We start from the raw sequence: 7,333 nt of genomic DNA, 5'->3' as shown, positions 1-7,333 counted from the left end.
CTCAGTGTGGAAGCTGGAGCCTGCGGCATTGGAAGCCATGATTTGGGTTTCCCGCCGCGCAGCGGCTGCGTCTACATCGGCTCGGCAGGGAGAGAGACGCGCGGAAGCTTTGAGAATGGGAATCAGCGAACGGAGTTGAAAACAGGACGGGCGGGGAGCTGTGCAATGACTTGCGGTGAGGTGAGTGAGAGAAACTGACACTCTTCCCACGGTTTGGGAGACTCCAACAGAGGACATTCTGGGACTGGGCAGACTTGCGGGAGCAGGGCACTGCAGCGACTTCAGCCACATATCCCCCTCTCAAGCGGGATTGGTGAGAAGTGCCTAGCCTACGTGACACTGCTGGCTGAGACCCAGTAGGCTAGCATAACCCAGATCCCAGAGCCTGAGGGTGGCCTGGAGGGGCGGGCCCCGCGTAGGCTGCCTGATCTGCAACTTCCTGGTGTGCTGTGGTGGGTGGGAACACCTAGCTGGCGCAATTCAATCAGACTGTGGCTGACAGGAAAGGAAGCTGGGCCTCCTATATACGCTTTCATATATAAGGAACAAAGAATATGGGAAGAGGCAGCAACAAGAAAGGCCCTTCGGCCCCCAATCCTGAGAAACAGGCAATAGCGGACACCGCACCAATAGACATAAAGTGCCATCTAAAGAGCCTCATAGATCAGTTCAGGAATGAAGTTATTAATGACCTGAAGCTAGAAATAAGCAGAATAATTAGAGAAATGCTAAGCACCACCCAAGAAAAAACAGATGGTGGAATGGAAGATCAGAAAAAGAGGGGAGAATTGTTTGATGGAGAAAATAGAGAAAGCATAGAATACGTGAAGCAGGTTCAAAGAGACTACCAGGAAACTAAAAACTCTATCGAAAACTGGCATAACAGCTTGAAAGAAACTAAGGACAGACTATCTGAACTGGAGGGCAGATTTGTAATTTGGGAGATGAAATGAAAAACTTCTTAAAAGTAACAAAGAAACAAACAGCAGTAATACAAAGACTAGAAGATGATAAGAGGATCCATAACTTAAGAATTAAGAACATAAAAGAAGAAGTAGGGACACAAACAAATGAACTACAAAAGCTACTCACAGAAATAATCCAGGAGAATTTTCCTAATTTAGCAAAAGGTAAAGATACTCAGTTGTATGAAGCATACAGGATCCCAGCCACCTACAACCCAAACAGAGCAACACCCAGGCATATAATAATTAAAATTCCAGAAATTCAATACAAGAACAGAATATTAAAAGCTGTCAGAGACAAGAAACAGACCACTTACAAGGGAACACCCATCAGAATTACAGCAGATTTCTCTGCACAAACCATCAAATCACAAAGAGCGTGGGGAGAAATAATTCAAGCTTTGAAAGATAATAATCTCCAGCCAAGATTGATATATCCTGCACAACTATCCCTGGAAATTGATGGAAAAACAAGGTGCTTCCAGGATAAAGAGGAACTAGGGGAATATGCAACCACCAATTCAACTCTACAGAGAATACTACGGGATATTCTAAAAAAGAAAAATACAAAGAATCCAGAAATAGTGGCAGAGAGGCCACAATGAATGGAGCAGAAAACAAAATGAAGACAAACTGACAACTAATGACAGAAAAAGAGCTCAACAGAAATGAGGCAGAGAAGATTGGATGATAGGAACAGCTATTTTGGAGAAAATGATGTCTTAATAGGTAATACTGATTTAGTATCATCTTGTTTTGAAGTCTCATCAAGCTTTTGTTCTTCTGTCTCCATTGGTCTAAACAGGTTGTATCTTATTGGATTTTATTATGTATGATAGTATAAGCAAAAACTTTTAAAGACAAGGAGATTATACAGAAACCATTGTTCGTTTTCTGTTGGTTGATTCTAAATACCCTGTCATGCTGTCATTCTTTTAAATGGTTTTACACTGTTTTGATATATTTGATGCTACAGTATACGAAGTTATACTCAAAGATTTCAAGGAAAGAGACAATATGGTAACTACTTTTATGTCAGGATTATCTTGTGGTGAAACACTATTCTGCTTAAATGATTATGTTTTGATCTGCGCTGTTTTGCTGTTATGCCCTCTTTTATCTCAGTCTCCACTTCATTTACTTTTTTATTTTTATCCTTTTAATTAAGGGAAAAATAAATAAAAAATAGCAGGATGTATTATAGTAACCCACTTTGACTTTCCATTATCTTGATTTAAAGCCCTGTATTACTCTCACCATCTTGTTTTTGACTGATGTCCCCCTATTCTGTTTTGCTTGATAGTACCAGGTTCGAAAGTTTAAGCAACAGCTGTGAAGATAGTGATATTCATTATAACGCCCATTCTCGTTGACTATTATCTACTTTTGAAGACCTATAATGTCTCCAATGTTTTGGTTTTTTCGGTTTTGTTCTTTACTGTTTTGTTCAATTTTATTATAACTGATGATATAGGCAATTCTATTAGAGATAGCGGGAGGCATTATGGTAACCATTGTTGATCACCTTGTATTATGCTTTTACATTATCTATTATGTCCACCCTTTTGATTTGATTGACTCTGTTCTGTTATGTCACATTTGGTTCTACTCCCTTCCAAAAAAGTAATAAGAACTGTGGGAGCAACAAAACTCAAAATGTGTAATTGTCATTGTACAAAAGAGAGGAAAAGAAAGTGCTCTAAACGATATAACTGCATGTATATATAAGTGTATAAGATAGATAATGATATCACTGAGTTTTATTGGATCATTGAACAGAACTGTTTGCAGTCTCACTGTTGGAATGTCCACTTTTACAAGCTTTAATTTTGTGACTTGAACAATTATTTCTAAGATAACAATATGTAATCCATTAACTAGTGATTTCCTACTGTTTTTTTTTCTGTAAATCTGTATAACTTGTACCCTTTCTCTGCTTTTTTTTTTCTCCTTAAATAAAATTAAAAAAAAAAAACAATCTCCCAGGTAATGCTGCTCTTGGACCTCACTTTGAGCAAAAGGATATAGAGTTGTGGTTCTCAAACTAAATTTTTAGAGACACTGGGGTGTGGCAGCACCTGCCTAAAATCCCAGCACTGGGGAGGCTGAGGCAGGAGGATCACCATGAGTTCAAAGTTAGGCTGGGCTAGATAGTGAGTTCAAGTCCAATTTGGATTGCATAGTGAGGCCCTGCCTCAAAAACCAAAAAGATATAATGTATATATATTATATACATATCTCAATTTAGATATATATTATATAATATATATCTAAAATATCTAGTGTATACCATATATACCTAATATATATATAATATATACCTAAAATATCTAGTGTATACCATATATACCTAATATATATTATATATTTATATATGAAGATTCTGATTCAATTGACCTGGAGATTTTGGTATTATTTTTAAAAGATCTTTGAGATAGTGCTAATGACTCTTCAGAGGAATATTTACCAGTTCATATTTATCTTCAGTTATTTCCAATTCATTAATGATGCCTTGAATCAACTATTGATCTGTTTATTCAATTTTCAATCCTAATATTTGAATGTTCTATTTTAAAGAAACTATGTATATGCATTTTCCAACTTCCCAACAGTTTTTAGCATCACCTAAAACTGTTTATCTTTTTTCTGCTGGATTTTCAGTGGGTTACTAACAAATTCTGAATTAACATCCTTCTCACAAATTTCACACTATGCTGCTTCTTTTGGAAACAGACAATAGCCAAAGGAGAGCAAAGTTAAGTAGTTTAGACAAGGAAGAAAAATCTATTTTGAGTTTATGTTTTATTAGAGGTGACTTACCAGTCAGATGAGATGTTAAAATTACCCAGAATAAAAAATAAGTGGTTTTGTGAAACACTTCTTTGTTCCTGTGTCATCCATGCCAACATCCACTTCCTCCTCTTTGGAAATATTCTAAAGCCAGCCTCAGTCAGCAGCTCCTTTCATCTCTAACGGTTTCTGAATGTGTGTCTCAAACAACCAAAATGCAGTTAAAATACCTGAATAACAATCCCTTCAATCGTCAAACACAGTTACTAATTATGTTTCATTTGTTTCATAATTTTTAAATAGTCTTTTAAAATCAGGATACAAGCAAGAGTTGCATGATGATTTTTATGTCTGTTAGATCTCTCTTCATCTAGAGGTTTTCTCAAAACCTGTTCTTCTCTAGCGCTTTCCTTGTGGAGTAAAGTACCCCACATTTTGGATTCTGCAGATTCTAACTCCACTGTGTTTTAACATGTTGCTCTAACCTCTCCATTTCCTGTGGATCGTGAACCTGATAAAGACCCCAAAAAGAAATGTATTAAATAGAAATAATGCCCCATCACGTTATCTTTTCAGGTGCAGGCAGAGGCGGCACTGTTTCAGAAGGGTCTGGCGTGTTGGAGTTGCCCAGTTCTGATTAGAATGAGGCCACCCAGTGGAGGTCGAGCTCATCACTGTGGAGCAAGAGGTGCAGGAGGAAGTCTCAGAATGGGACAGGACCTGCCTTTTACCTCATCTCTTGCAGCCTGAATGCTCTCTGCCTTCCATTCCTCTCCTTCCAGCTGTGTTTGAGTGGGGCTGTAGTTCAGCTCTGTTTCTGGCAGGTTCCATGGAACCACCTGCATGCATTAGTAAACCTAGCCCACTCTCCCTCCTCTATTGAGTGACTCCATATGAAGCCACAGATAGGTGTTTAGCGGGAAGCACAGCATCAGTGAGAACACAGGCTGTGGGGAGACCACTTCCTCTCCAAGTTTGTTGTTTCCAGATCTGCCAGAGGTTGATTCCATCACAGAGGCTCCTTGACTTACAACAGGGTCGCCACCCAACAAACCCACTGAAAGTTGAAACTATATGCAGAAAACACCTACTGTCCCTATCCTAAGAAAGCACCGCAGCTCAGAAATCCCTTTTGATCATGGGCTGACAGTGAGCTGTGCTCATGGCAACTGCCATCAAGGTGTGAGAGAGTCATTCTAACCTCGGGAAAGATCTAAGTTCAAAATTCTGGGCGCGGTTTCTACTGAATGCATGCTCCCTCACACAATTATAAAGTCAAAAAATTGTGAGTTAAATACCACTAAATAGCAGACTATCTGTATATTGATGGGGTTTGGGAAATGCACCCAGAAATTTGAGGAAATAGCAGAAATAGGTTATAGAAAGTAGAAAGTCCTCTGCCTTTCTCTGAAGAAGTCATAAAAGTTATCTGACTTTCCATGGAAAAACAGGTCCCAAGGTCCTTATTTCTGGGCGGTCCTGCCGGCCTTGGAGGAAAGGAATGAGGGTAGGAGGAGCCAAGGGGCATCTGACCACAGGCCTCGGTAGGTTCCCCTTGTCCTCAGCTTACTCCCCCTAATCATACCTTCGTGTCCTCCCTATGACTGTCCATAGCTCTCTGTCTGACTCCATAAAGATGCCCGGTTTTTCTGGTTTCTTCTGATCTTTTTTTCTTAAGTCTCTTGTGTCATGTAAAACTTGGAGAATTCACTTTTGAATTATCTCTGTTTGCTCAGAGTAGCTGTCTGTCATCTCTCTTTCCCCCTTTTTTCTACCTTCTAATAAATTATCTTCTATTAAAAAAACTTAACTAAACGTTTATGCTTTTCTGTTATTAGTCTGTCTTTTGTTGTGGGGTCTCAGCCACAAACTTCGTGATGACTAATGGAAAGACACTGCTTTTTCTTTCCTAAAATATCATTTGGTTTTTTTTTTTCTTTTTTCTTTTTTCTTTTTATCGGTACCAGAGATCGAACTCATGACCACCTGCTTGCAAGGCAGGTGCTTTTGTCGCTGAGCTAAATCCCCAGCCCCTAAAATATCGTTTGTAACTTACAGTGAACTTTGCTCAATACATGCAGACCTCAATGGCCATTTCTCACTCTGAGTCAGGCTCAGGCTCCACCTCGGCTCTCTACCAGCCTCATGCTGCCCTAGGTTAATTAGCATTGTGTGAGGAAACACCTGCAGGCCAAGACTGTGGGAAAGAGCAGATTTAATTTCGTCCAGGTTCAGCCAGGCTGAGATCGGAGTGACATGGCCAATCTCTGGAGGAGACGCTAAGTGTATACAGGGCTTGGGATTGGGGGTCGTGGTCCCAAGGAACGTGGATGGAATGTTTGAGGTCAAGGCTGCAAGGCCAGCCAGCACAGGTGTGCACATAAGGCCCGGACTCCTTTGATGGGGAGACTGCAGGTGTCCTGAGTAGGAAAGTTTATCGGGGAATAAGAATGGAGAATAGGAGAGGGGGATGGAAATAGCTCTGAGAGACAGGAGGGGTCCCAAGTGAGTTGCCAGTCCCAGATTTCTTTATGGCCATCGGTTCTATTTGCTGAGAGCAGCGGGAATTCTTGTTGTTTATAGAAGGCACCACATTCATTGGGAAGGTCTTTCTTAGGTCAGGCCAGAAATTTTTCAAGTGGAAAATAATTGTCACTAGAAAAGCTAGGACATGACCTTTCATGAGTGTACTGGCCCTCACTGGGAGCACCATTGAACTCCTCTGATAGCCAGATTCTTCTGCTCCGTGGGGTCTGCTGGCCAGGCTGTGTGTACCGTAGCTGGGCATGCAGCCATAGCTGTGCACACTCAGAACTAGTAAATTAGGTTAGAGTAGCAACTAAAATAAAGTTCAAAAAGTCCTGCTAAGCACTGTTCCTCCTATCTTTCAGAAAAGGATATTCCCAGCAGGCCATGATGGCATGTGCCTTAATCCCACTACATGAGAGCTGAGGCAGGAAGACTGCTGTGTGTTGGAGGCCAGCCTGGGCTACATATTGAGTTCGAGGCCAGCCTAAACTACATAGTGAGACCCTATCTTAAGAAAACAAAACCGAAACAGAATAAAAAAAAGAGATTCTATATTCCTACATACTATGGGTGTTGGGTAGCTTCTCTACACAGTACTTTTAAAGGTGGTGATCTGCTTCTTGGTATGTGTTTCACCAACAGACCTAAGTGCTTGTTCCTGATTGCTAGATCCATTTATCGTAATGCCACCAGTAAAATAGGCCACTGTGATTATAAACTATCAAAAACACAAGGTTCCTTTGGATCATATTATGACAGTGGTAGTTGATTGAACCCTGAGGTAGGACAATTAAGATATACTGCATGCTTGACAAATGAAGGAAAACTATTTTTAGATTTTGCTGATAGACAAGAGGTATAAGAAAAGCATTTGCGTTATGCGCTGCAAATTAGGTACCAGAAAGTGTTGTCTTTAGAACAGCCACCTACACCAGCCCGCCAGAGAGAAAGGCAGAGTAACAGATACGTAGCCTCACTAGGTTACCAGCCTCCAATCTCCTGCCAGTGCCTCAACTCCCACTGAAACACAACCCTACTGTAATTTAAGA

This window comes from Cavia porcellus, unplaced genomic scaffold, assembly GCF_034190915.1.
Source record: "Cavia porcellus strain 051 isolate PalLab524CR breed Dunkin Hartley unplaced genomic scaffold, mCavPor4.1 scaffold_21, whole genome shotgun sequence".
NCBI lineage: Eukaryota > Metazoa > Chordata > Mammalia > Rodentia > Caviidae > Cavia > Cavia porcellus.
This window is presented reverse-complemented; position numbering follows the sequence as displayed.